This window comes from Colobus angolensis, unplaced genomic scaffold, assembly GCF_000951035.1.
Source record: "Colobus angolensis palliatus isolate OR3802 unplaced genomic scaffold, Cang.pa_1.0 Scaffold162, whole genome shotgun sequence".
In the NCBI taxonomy this organism is placed as follows: domain Eukaryota; kingdom Metazoa; phylum Chordata; class Mammalia; order Primates; family Cercopithecidae; genus Colobus; species Colobus angolensis.
This window is the reverse complement of record NW_012114733.1, coordinates 5428376-5441786: the sequence shown is the minus strand read 5'-3', so window position 1 is coordinate 5441786 and position 13411 is coordinate 5428376. Positions and strand designations below refer to the sequence as shown.

Genomic DNA, 13411 nt, shown 5'->3' with positions numbered 1-13411 from the left:
CGCAGGTCCTGCGGCTAGCACCGAGCGGCGCACGCGCACTGCGGGACGGGCGTCCGGCTCTCCCCCAGCCTCTGTCCGGCCCAGTCTCTTGCCAGTCGGAGCGAGTGCAGGCCAACCTGGAGCCTGAGTTCGAAGCTAATAGGGCGGCCAAGTCAGTGTCGCCCGCGGCGTTGAGAAGACAGTGTGGCCCAGGAGAGGGTGGAGACAACGACTGTGACGGGCTTCCCGGCTGCCCGAAGTGGGAGTGGTGTGGGGCTGCAGGAAGGAGAGAGGAAGAGCAGAAGGGGGCAGCAGCGGACGCCTCTAACGGCCTCCCTTGGCGCTGACAGGCTGGGCCGGCGCTCGGCTCGCTCGGGTGTTCGCGTCGCCACTTCGGCCTCTCGGCCGCTCGGGCCCGTCGGCCCGGGCTTGCGGCGCGCGTCTGGGCTGAGGGCTGCCGCGGCTCAGGGAGAGGCCTGGTCCTCGCCGCCGAGGGATGTGAGTGGGAGCTGAGCCCACACTGGAGGGCCCCCGAGGGCCCAGCCTGGAGGTCGCTCAGAGCCGTGCCCGCCTCGGGGCTTCGCAAACCTTGGCCTGCCGGGTAGGAGCCGCCCCTGCGGGCTCAAGGGCGCACTCTGGTCGCCCCATCTGTGTAACCGGTGGGTGTTATCTCTGCCTGGCTTCTGGGTGGGGGGCAGCAGTTGTCTCTCCACCCGCTTCTTACCTTCTGATCCCGCCTCCCCCCTGCTAGTGGCAGCAAACTTCTGAGCCAGAAAAAATCTTCGTCTTTAAGACGACAGCTAGAACGAGTCTTGCTAGTGATATTTGCTTCCATTTGTGTCTTATAATTCCCTCACCCCCCACCTCCTTATTCCTTTTTAAAATTTTCTAGACACTTAAACAGCCTAGAAAAAGCATCTATTTCCCCTGGACTTATGTGGTAGTAGTAACTGCTGCTTTTTTTTCTAGGTTTCAGAAGAAGGCAACAGGAACAAGATGTGAACTGTTTCTCTTCTGCAGAAAAAGAGGCTCTTCCTCCTCCTCCCGCGACGGTGGGTGTGCTGTCCTTTATCGCTGCAGTAAAGGCGAAGAAGGTGTCGCGAGCTGGGAGTGCGTGCGTAGGAAGGCTGGAAGCGTGTGAAGACAGGCAGGGCTCATTGTTGCTTACTCCTCTGAAAATGTCAGTGCTAAACTTTTAATGTTGGTATGTGAGAGTAATTTTGGGGTGTTTTGTTCGTCTTGGATCCTTTAAGAAACGTTTTTTTGTTGGCTTTACACATAACATGACTTTGCAGAGAAATGTAAAACGTTGTCCATTACCCTTTCTTCTTAAACAGCCAGAGGTTCTTAATCCTTCAAAGAGGAATATTTCCAAGCAGTAAGAGATAGCTTTTGTGAGAACACGTTAGCTATTCTTGCTGAGGTTTCTGCTACCACATTGAATGCTTCCTGATGGTTTTATCTGCCTAAGCTTGTTGTGTCGGTTGAATTTACCCAGTTTGTTTTCCGGTAATCACTAATCTGTCAGGAGAAACTCCATTTCTCTGAATGAAAGGATAGTAGCGGCTTAGTATGGAGAAGGAAACTAGAAGTGGGAATAAAGATGATTGCTTTTGGTTTCATAATAAATTTTTACAGTGAGTTGGGCTACTGCAAATAAATATTTTGTATCCCTTCTCCAGAATGCTTGGGACCAGAAGTGTTTTGGATTTTTTTTTTAAATTTTGGAATGTTTGCATATACAAAATGAGATATCTTAAGGATGGGACCCAACTGTAAATACGAAATTCATGTTTCATATACACCTTATTCACACAGCCACTAAGTCATTTGCAATATTTTTACATCTGTGCATGAAACAAAGTTTGTATTAAGTACTTATGCGGGGAATTTTCCCCTTGTGGCATCATGTTGGTGCTCAAAATGTTTCAGATTTTGGAGCTTTTCAGATTAGGCATGTTCAACCTGTATTTTGATATAACACCCAGAACATTTGAAGATGAATAATCAATTTTTGGCCTCCCTTCTCCCATCCGCCTCACCGTATACCACTTTAAGTGTGAGAATTATTTGCTTGTACATGCATTTGTCTGTTGGTGTGTAATGTATGTACAGATTGGATGTATCTAGCACTTACCTTAATAGTACATATATTTACCTGAATAGGAAGACTGCAGTACTTACCGGCTAGAAGAGCACACCATGCTTGTTTTTGCTCTGACTGAATATCCTGTATTTGCAATTTATAGCATGTTTTAGGGACTTGTTAGAGATTTTTTGTGTGTGTGCCTTTGGTGATTTGAGACAGGTGTCTCAGATATGGGAAAGGAATATGACATTGTTTCTTTGCTTCACCTGGCTATTGCTGAAAGGTGGGATGCTTTTGAGGCAGAATAGGAAAGTGCATTGGCTTTGGAGTGAGATCTGGATTTGAATCCTGGTGTTCTTGCCACTTTAGAGTTGTATTATTTGCGGCCGGGCACGGTGGCTCATGCCTGTAATCCCAGCACTTTGGGAGGCTAAGGAAGGAGGATCACTTGAGGTCAGGAGCTCGAGACCAGCCTGGCCAACATGGTGAAAGCCCATCTCTACTAAAAATACAAAAATTAGCCAGGCGTGATGGTGCACACCTGTAATCCCAGCTGCTCGGGGGGCTGAGACAGGAGAATTGCTTGAACCTGGGAGTTGGTGGTTGCAGTGAGCCGAGATGGCACCACTGCACTGCAGCCTGGGCTACAGAGTGAGACTCTGTCTAACAAAAAAAAGAAAGAAAGAAAAAAAGAGTTGTATTATTTATGACTCTTTTAGCTTCACTTTCTTATAAGATTGTTGTGAGAACTGGGTAAGACACATGCAAAGTGGTAAATTGCCTGGCGCTCATAAAAGTCTTGGCTACTATCGTGGCTGGGAGGCAAAGGAGATTCAGAGAAGGCCAGAATGACTGCACAAGGTGATCTGCCAGTAACTAGTGTTTCTTGTTTCTTCCTTTCTAGTATAAAGAGATAAAGGACTTTAAGGTCTTAAACTGGTGAGGGGGTATTGTAGCCTTTGTATGGAAAGGTTTGACTTTTGTCTCTCTGCTTAAACCCCTATTGTGTTGCACCTACCAATTATTGTGCTGCCCCCTTGTGGTTAACTGTGCTAAGAACTTTCTTTTGCTCCTCCCCCATTACCTTCCCCACCCTTCCCCACTCCCTTTTAGACTCCTCCTCTTAGCTCCCAGTTTCCCAAACTGTGTGCCAAGGTGCCCAGAGCGCCTTAGGCTTGAACTTTTGTTTTGAGGTAGTTCATGGTTTCAACATTAGCTACTTATATCCGTTTCCACAGTGTCATGTCTTTGTAAAGATGTGTTTTCAGAGGTTGCTCTGATAAAAAGCAACTAGTACATGAAAATGAATGTAGAACAGGAAATGACTGTGTGGTATTGTCCAGTTTGATTCCAAGGTTTGATAAGTTCTGCAGTGCTCAAGAGACACTAAGTTGTAAGGACATAACTACTAAGTAAGTTGTTGGAACCTATTTCTTTTGGCCTAGAGGTGTCATGAAAAATTTGCTAAGACTCAGGGCTCCCTGAATGGGTTTGGAAACCTCTGCCTTAGCTTTTAGTTTGCTTTTCTGTAAAATTATTGATATAAAGCTAGTATCAGCTGATCATAGCTTAATATATTTCATCTTCTGTGTAATATGTTTATAACTTCTCCCCGGTTCTTTGATTTTAAAACTAATCCTATTGCTAACTTGTTGTACTAGTCAGTTCCTGGTTTTCCTGTACTGGTCTTCTGCTTCTATTTCTGTTCATCTCTTTAAACTCAGAATGCCCAAAGTGAAAGTTACCATTTTCTACGTCTTAATTTTCTTCTAATCATGTAGGCTTTAAATTAGGCATCATCTTTAAACTACTTCTTTCATTTACGTCTTATTCCCATTCAAAATATCCACATTTCCTTTCTTTCTCATATCTCTGCTTTCCCTCCTTTACTGTGTGAATCCCAGGACACATTTCCTGAGCCTCGAATATTGAAAGTCATTTGAACTTATGAGAATTCAGTGTCCCTTCCTTCTGTTTATCCTCAATAGAGATTCCACTCTAATACTCCTTATTATAGTATTCCCTTGCCCCAAAATCTTTAGTGGCTTACCGTTTTCTACTTATTAAATTTTCCTGTCTTTTAAGATAGTCTATTATCAATCCCTTCCCTATTTATTTAGTCTTTTGTCTAAGGATCTCTAATCCTTCAGCTTGTAAGCTGATTTCCATACTTTCTAGTAACAAGCTGTATGTTTCTTCTATCCTTTAATTTTTGCTCATGTTCTTCATCCCTCTTTTTTTCTCTATTTCTGTAGCTCTTTAGTCTTAGAACATCTTCACATGGTTTAATTGTATGCCATGCTTTAGTTGTTTATGATAGTTATTTCCCTAGTGTTAGCCACATCTTTTCAAGTTGATTGTGTATTCTTTGAGAAACAGTACCTTAGATTAAAAAAAAAAACACAACACACAATGGAGAGCACGTGGGCAGCATTCAAGAAATAATACATGTTGATTGTCTGATAAGGAACGAACAATATTTGTTAATATTTGCAATGTAAAAGGTACTTGGCTATATCCAAAAGAGAAACAAAGAAATACAAAAGAGGTTCCTTTCCCTAAGGACTTACAGTATAATTGGGCAGATAAGCTAAATAATAAAAGTTACAGATATTTGAGACCACTTCGAGTTGAGCAGAGTTTTTTATAATAGGAAGGAACTGGTAGAGGGGGTAAGCAAAGGCAAAATATGTATATATGTATGATATGTTCAGAGAGCAGTACATAAACAACTTGACTGAAATGAAGGTTTGTGTGAAAGAGTAGTAAGAAATTGTGTTAAAAATGTAGTTGGAATTTGATTATGGATGTCTTTAAATGCTAGGATGAGAAGAAACTTGACCTGTAGATACGGAGAAGCTTTAAAAGTTTTGAATTGAGAAAGAGTTTGCTGAAATAAATATTTTAGGAAAATCAAAGCAGCACCAGTGCTAGATCTCACATGAATTGGAAAGAGAAGTGGTAGAGAGAGGTAGGAAAATAATTGAGCCCTGAAGTAATGAGGACTTGGACTTAGTAGAAATAAGTCAGATTGCAGAGATGTCACAAGACATTATTATGGATTGAATAAGAAGGGAGAATGGATGGGAGAAGAGTGATTAAAGATTACCTTACCTTGAAGGTGTGCTCTTCAGTGACAGAGGAAATCAAAGACTGTTGGAACTCCAAGACAGCTTAGAACATCTAAGTCAGTCTGTATATTTTGTATATTAGGACTCAGACCAGAGAGACTTAAAATGTGTCCAAAGATACTCAGTTAATGACAAAGAAACTGCCATTTGATTAGTGGCAGTTACTAACAAAAATAGTTATGGCAGTATTAGTAGCTGGTAGAGGGGATGTAGACAGTTGAGCCTATATTGTGGATATATTGAGTTTGTGGTGGCCATGGGATGGGCAAGTGGAAATTGATAGCCTACAGTAGGACATATGACTAGAATTTGTTAGCGAAGTTAAGGCTGGTGCTGTGGTACTTAAGAGAAAAGAGTAGTGGACCTGAGATTCAGCCTTGTGGATTGCCCATAATTAGCGGGTGGGTGAAAGGAGAGAAATGGGTAAAGGAGACAAAGAAAAAAACAGTTAGTATGAGAGAGGCAAATTAGTGGATAGGTTAGGAGGTGGAATGATCAACGTATTGGTCATTGGCAAGAAATGAGAAGAATCAGATCCAATAAAAGGTCTTAAAAATATGTACTAGTGTTTTTGCTAATATGCAGTCTATAAAAACAGAAGAAAATTGCTTATACTTTCCCTATGTGGAAATAACCACTGTTAATATTTTGTTGTCTCCAGTTTAACCAAAGACCTTTGGATTTGACAGTTGGGTGATCAGTGGAGACTTTTCCAAAGCTCTCCATCACTAGGACTAAGGATGAGAATTTTGGGCATAATAAAACCTGGGAGGTATTTTTCAACAGATTGTCATTTGTCTGTATCCTCTTACATATCACACTATCTAGGTACTCTTCTTCCTATGTGCATTGGTTCTGTGTTTTATCTGAATGATAGAAGGTTAGACAAGCCATCTCTGGGTGCTTCTGTGCTGGTAAAATTTGAATAAAGTGATAAAATATTTGTTTCTAAAAGGAAGGATAAATTCTTGGTAGGTAACTTATAAATCTGAGGGTTGAATGATTGATGAAATTAGGGGCACTGGAAAGAACAAAGAGAAGCATTATCTATTTTGAAGCCTTTCTGTATAGCTACAAGGGGTTAACTAGGTTAGAATGGTCCATGGGCCGTTTACTTGGCTTGCATGTTTATTTTGATCTTCCCAAGAACATTCTTCTGCTCATCTTGTTGGTATGTTATTGGAAACAGAGTACTCATTTGTTCTTACTAAGTGATTGTAGTTTAATAAATTATGATTATGAAATATAATGCTATTAGGTAATATTTTTATAATATAAAGGGCCATGTGATGTGAGTAAGTGCCCTGTTTTGGAAATCAGGGGATAAAGGACTGACCCTGCTGTCAACATGGTATACGATTTCAAGCAACTCACATAATTAGTGAATCTTGTCTATTGAGGGAATGGACTAAATCTTTTTTAGAGAATTTAAAAAGGTGGGATCACATGGTAAAATGTGTATAAAGTTTAAAAAGGAAATGGTTTACCAATGATTATTACAAAAACCAGCAAACTCTTTCCTACCACCCCCCCATCTCCTTTTCTAGTCTCTGATTCCTGTTCACCAGGCAACCACCTGTCCTCTGTACATTGCCCTTTTCCCCTCTACAATGAATGTTTTAGCATCCCTTCTAAAGCCTCTCCATTCAGTTGTGTAGAAGAGCTCATCCCCTTTGCTTTCAAAGGCTTTACCATTATATTTCTCTCCTCTTTTTCTTGCCTTCTCAGTTCTTCTCTCTACTGGATTATTTCCATCAGTATTCTGATTGCTATTGCTGTGTAACAGAAACTCCCCAAAACTTAGTAATTTTAAACAACTACTTTATTAGGCTCACAGATACCATGGATCAATAATTGAGACAGGGCACACCCAGGGATGACTTTGTTTTTGCTCCACAGTGGCTACTAGGACATGAGTTGGGAAGAATTGCTAGCCAGGGGTGACTTGAAGGCAAAGGACTGGAATCATCTGGAGGTGTCTTCACTCGCATGATGGGTAGTTGATGCTGATTCTTGACTGGGATGTTAGCTGGGCTGTTAACTGGAACATGTACATGTGGCCTGGATTTCCTCACAATATGGTGGCTTCAGGGTGGTCACCTTTCATAGTGGTGAGTAGAGAATTGAAAGTGTGTGTGTCAGTGTGTCGCAGCATAAATCTTTATGATTTAGCCTTGGTAGTTGCACAGTATAACTTCTGCCATGTTCTACTGGTTGTAAGTGTCAGAAGCCTGTCCAGATTTGATGGGGGAGTGGCAAGTTCACACTGTAGAAGAAAAACATGTGAGATAGGAAATATTGTTATGGCCATCTCTGGACAATTATTAATACTATTGCCACAGCTTGCCATTTTGGCAAACTTCACATCCCTCCTATATCTGAAATACATGCAAAATACACTAAGCTTCTCCTCAAAGGTCCCTAATTCACATCCCATCATGACAGTAACTCAGAGTCCAGTATCTCATCATATAAATCCGGTCCAGGTACAGAATAGTTTTCTTGGGTATGGTTAATTGGATATGGTTCTTCTTGAACTGAGGACCCATGAAGAGACAGTTTATATGTCCCCCACGTACTTTACTAGATTAAAAAGGCACAGGTTATTTGCAGTAGACATTCCTCCTCAAGAAGCGCACAAGGTAGGCACTATCTATAGCAATTCTGTGGTCCCACTGGGCACATGTTGCCAGTTCCTTGATTAGGTCTCAGTCCTGCTTCCTGGAAGTTGTTCTTAATGGGACATAGGCTTCTTCTTTTTTTGGGTTTATCTTCTGAATTATTTATCTCCCCTACCCCCACATCCAACCCATACAAAGTGCTTTGTATTTGTAAGAGTAACTTCCTGAGCTTGCTTCCTGCCTGTAGTGCTTCAGGGTCCAAAGGCCTTCTTTAAAATATAGCACGTGTTCCTTTCATTCCAAGCTAATACAACTCCTTTAAAAACTTTGTGGACTTCCTGTGTATAAGTTTATAATCTGTACCGCCATACCCACAAATCTCTTTTGAGAGGAACTCTTTCCTCCCCTAAGCTCTGTGTGAGGCTGCTATGGAACAACACCCTTAAGATCCTTAGATAATATTTCGTCTGAAAGGATCTATGAGGTACTGATTTAGACCTTAAGAAAGGATCTTATAGTCACACTCTAGATTGGATCTTTGCTCTGAGGCCCTTTTTATTTGACTCTCTGCTGGCCGAAAAGATTGTTCTGAGTCCATTACCTCTCTTTGAAATCTACTCAAAAAGTGAAGAGCTCATTCTTTAGTTCATCTCTCTGTTCTCTCAATTATAAGGGCAGCTAGAAGAAGCCAAATTGCTTTAAGTTCTTGTGGAGAATCTCCTTAATTCATTAGGTCAGGTATGTATTTTATTTTCCATGTTAATGTAGGTGATAGTTTTGTTAAACTTTGCCCTAGTATGTAACAAGGGTCTCCTCTTACTCAGCTTTCACTATCATTTCTCTCACTTTCCTTGAAGTCCTCACTGACAGTCTCCTTGAGGGCTCTTAGGCTCCCATGAAGTTTCCTCAAGACCCTTTAAATGTGTGAACACGAAGGGTCCTTATCTGTTCCTGGCTATACAGCAGGTCCTTGAATAACTGTTGTTTGTTCGTAACGTTGATAAAAAAAAAAGAAATTGATTCCTGGCTGGGGCCACTGTTTGTGTGGAGTTTGAACATTCTCCCCATGTCTGTGTGGGTTTTTCCGGGTGCCCCAATTTCCTCCCACATCCCAAAGATGTGTATGTTGGCAGATCGGTGTGTCTAAGTGGTCCCAGTCTGAGTGATCATGTATGTATGAGTGTGTCTTGCAGTGGATGGTGTCCTGTCCAGGGTTGGTTCCCACCTTGTGCCTTGAGCTGCTAGAATAGGCTGTAGCCACTTGTGACTGAACTGAATTGGGTAAATAATTATCTTACTTGTTTTTGTTAGTCTTTCCTAAATGTGTGTATAGCTCACATTTATTTTAGTGTTTAATAATCAAAGTGTTTGGGGTCTTTATTTAGAAGTTTGATGGTGTTTTTGTGGCCATAAATATGCCATAGGAACTTGCTTATCTCAATTAGCCTATGGAAAAATGGATTTTGTTACACATTGTTTCACTTAAAAATCACAGTTTCCAAGAACCTGTTGAGGACAGTGAGGATTAACTGTACTAGAACTGTTTGCTAACTCAGTGGTTCTTATCAGAATTACCTAAAGGGCTTGTTGAAACACAAATTGCTGGGCCCCACCCCAGAGTTTGTTTCTTTAGCTTTGGAGTGAGACTTGAAGATTTGCATCTGTGAGTTCCCAGGTGATCTGGTAATGTTGATCTGGGGCCTAGATTGTGAGAATTACTGATTTAAACCAGGAATTGGCAAGATTTTTCTATTAAGGATCATAAAGAAAATATTTTAGACTTTGTGGGCAAGATTGTTTCTCTTGCACCTACGCAACTCTGCCTTTGTAGTGCAAAAGCAGTTATAGAGAATACATAAATGAACAGACATGGCTCATGGCTGTGTTCTCATAAAGCTTTATTTACAAAACAGGCAACTGGCTAAATATGGTATGTGTGAACTGTGCTCTGCCAATTCCCAATTTAAATCATTACTTGACTCCACATCTCTTCAAGCTATTGCCCCATTTTTCCCTTCCCTTTGGAACAAAACTCTTTGAGAGTTGTCTGTATTTGTCTCTTTTTATTCTTTCTTTAAAAAATTATCTATTTTTTGAATACATTTAAATGTCTTAGAATTCAAAGAGTAGTAAATATCTTTGTACATTTGTCAGGGCATGTGTATGTGTGACCATAACTAAAGATTAAGTAGATAAGGAATTGCTGATTCAAAAGTGGTATATGTTACTAAGTTCAACAAATATTGCCAAATTGACATAGAAATACCAATTTATGCTTTTCTACACCTTTACTAACATTGTGGTTTCAGATGACTTGATCTTTGCCAACTTGAGACATGAAAAATAGAATCTCATTATAATTTTAATTTGCTTTTTATTCTCCTTTTTTGGGGAACTCTTCACTCCTATCTTGGCTCACTTTCTATTGGATTTGTGGTCCTTTCACTTTGCTTTGTGGGAGCTCTTATACTAAGGAAGATAGCTTTGCATTTGTGAAATGAATTGTTTTCCCTAGGTTGTCTTTATGTCTTTTTGATTCTGTAGATAGTGTGATTTTGTTGTTGTTGTTGTGCATCCAGGTAGGTCCCTTCTCAACCTTGAAATTGTATTTTGTGACTCTCCCTTGTTTTCTTGATCCATCTGGAATTTATATTGATGCAAGATATAAGATGGGATGCAACTTTTTTCCCCTAGGTGGTTGTCCACTTTCAATACTATTTGTCAGATAATCCTTCTTTTCTCTGCTGCTGTGAAATGCTGGTGTTTTAAATTGTGTATGTAGTTGGATCTATTTCTGGACTTTGTTTCATTCTAACAATGGCTCCTGTGAAACTATATTGTGAGTTATTGGATAGTGAACATTTCCATTAATTTCTTTGTTTCCAAGTCCTGTATAATATTTATTAGCATATGGGAGGCATTCAAATACTCGAAAATAAAATGAATAAATCAAGCATTGAGGAATAGAAGCAGTTCTTTTTGCCAATTTTTCAATTTAGTTATTACTTCTATTTAATTTCTCTGTTTATTTCTGATTGTAAACTTGAATTGAACCTTGGTTTTCCATTTTAATTTCACCTTTTTTTAAACTTTATTTTGAAGTATTAAGTTATTGTTTGTACTTACTGACTGGGCATTTGCTGACTTGTGAGTCTGCTCTTATTAATCTATTTTTGGCCTTAAACTGTTAAAAATTCACAATATAGTTTTATTTGTATCAAATTTGCATACTGAGGGAAGCTTGTCATTTCATAATGGCAATCCATAGGCTAGGTCAGGTCATTTGAGATTGGAACCATTAAGGATAAGTTCATTCAACATTGAATTATTAGATCTGTGGTTAATTGGCCAGGTTAGAGAAGACAGAATTACAGGTAAGTCTGGATTTTACAACTGATTATTTTAGAAGGTCAAATTTAGAATAATATTTTTAAGCTTTTTAAGTAGAAGCATGCGTATCACCTGAGGTCAGGAGTTCATGACCAGCCTGACTAACATGGTGAAACCCTGTCTCTACTAAATAAAAAAAAAAATAGTCAGGTGTGGTGGCACATGCCTGTAATATGAGCTACTTGGGAGGCTGAGACAGGAGAATCGCTTGTACCTGGGAGGCGGAGGTTGCAGTGAGCTGAGATCGTGCCATTGCACTCCAGCCTGGGCGACAAGAGCGAAACTCTGTCTCAAAAAAAAAATAAAATGAAATAAATAAAAAATATAAATAAATAAATAGAAGTATACTATTCTGATTTTATTTATACTTATTTATATGTATAATTTATTTTTTTAAACACATGAGGTATTGTATATTTTTTGGTTTGTTTTGAGGAGGGGCAGGGGTGATGAGAAATATAGTTTTCATTGCATCAGATCTTCAGTTGTAATGATATTGCTGGAATCCTACATTTAGGACCTTGTCTTGTTAAAAAAAATTACCCTTGATTTCACCCCTACCCCTCCCCACCACAGACTTTTAAAGGTAAGTATTCTGCAATAATTGGATTATATTTACTATTATGAAATTTTAAAATTATCAGAAGTAAAATGACATATACCTTCATTGTAGTAAGTTTGATTCACAGTGCCTCTGGTTATGGTGGTCTGTAAAAGTAACACTGTGTTAGGAACAGTCTTCATGATGGGAGTTCTGTCCTTTTACTCTTCTGTTAGTTTGTTCTTTTTTTTTTTTATTTTGAGACGGTTTCACTCGGTCACTCAGGCTGGAGGACAGTGGCTCGATCACGGCTCACTGCAGCCTTGCCTTCCCTGGGGTCCAGCGATCCTCCTACCTCAGCCTTCCGAGTAGCTGGCACTGCAGGCAAGTGCCACTATGCCTGGCTAATTTTTGTATTTTTTTTTTTTGTAGAGATGGGGTTTCACCGTATTGCTCAGTCTGGTCTTGAACTCCTGGGCTCTAGTGATCTTTCTGCATCATCCTCCCAAAGTGCTGGGATTATGGTTCTGGAGCCACTGCTCATGGCCTGTTAGTTTGTTCTTGCATTGCAGTAAAGAAATACCTGAAGCTGAGTAATTTATAAAGAAAAGAAGTTTAATTGGCTCATGGTTCTGTAGGCCTACAAGCATGGGGCTGACATTTACTCAGCTTCTGGGGAGTCCTCCGGGAGCTTTTACTCTTGGCCGAAAGCTAAGAGGGAGCAGGAATATCACATTTCAAGAGCTGGAACAAAAGAGAATGTGGGGGAAGATGCCACACACATTTAAATAGCCAGATCTTGCAAGAACTCAGTATCTTCAGGACAGCACCAAGGGGGATGTTGCTAAACCATTCATGAGAAATCCACCCCCATGATCCAGTCACCTCCCACCAGGCCTCACCTCCAACACTGGGGATTACAGTGCAACACATGAAATTTAAAGGGGACAGCATCCAAACTATATCAACCTTGCTGTATCCCTCAGCCTCGTTTTATAGGCAAGAATTGAATATATTGGTTTTATAAAGGTTTGATATGGAAGGATTCATCAGGAGTGGATTTTAGGACTTGGGGAATGACTCAGAGGAGAAAATAGTGCATGATAGTATAAGTCTATCTGATTGATGAGTAACTGGAAAGCCTTCCAAACATAATGCCTCAGTGTCTGCAGAATTATTTCATTTCCATATTTATGTATTCCTTATTCTTTTCTTATTTATCAATAGATGCTTAGTTTTATTTTTTACCTGAATGCATTATGATAATCTTTAATTATTTCAGAATATCTGAAATATTCAGTGTTCTTCTAGCATGGCAGTATTTTAAAAATCATTATGAACTTAAATTCATACTGATTTAAACAACTTCTAGATTTTTTTGAATATCAATAGCAGAGGGTAGTGTTAAATATTTCACCAGCAGAATTAATTAAATTTCCTGTGCAATTTTATTTTTTATAGACAAACTCATCACTGCTTAAAATCTTTAAAAAATGTCTTGGTAATACAGGCTTGGAATATGATGATTTTGAAATGAGATCTTAAGGGAAAAAAAACTCCAATTTTTTGGCCGGGCGCGGTGGCTCAAGCCTGTAATCCCAGCACTTTGGGAGGCCGAGACGGGTGGATCACGAGGTCAGGAGATTGAGACCATCCTGGC

The 13411-nt window shown here is 39.9% G+C and overlaps 1 protein-coding gene across 3 annotated transcripts in view; it reads left to right on the top strand.

Moving 5' to 3' along the window:
- The first annotated feature begins 46 nt into the window (after positions 1 to 46).
- Positions 47 to 13411, top strand: part of JAK2 (Janus kinase 2) — a 158410-nt gene continuing 145045 nt past the window's right edge. Inside the window, exons 1-2 of one of the 3 annotated variants that reach the window (XM_011937329.1) lie at positions 47 to 181; positions 949 to 1031. The gene's annotated coding sequence lies outside the window, so the exon portion shown is untranslated. Of the gene's footprint in view, positions 639 to 948; positions 1032 to 13411 lie in introns of all 3 variants that reach the window. The other 2 variants (XM_011937328.1, XM_011937330.1) reach the window with 2 other exon arrangements.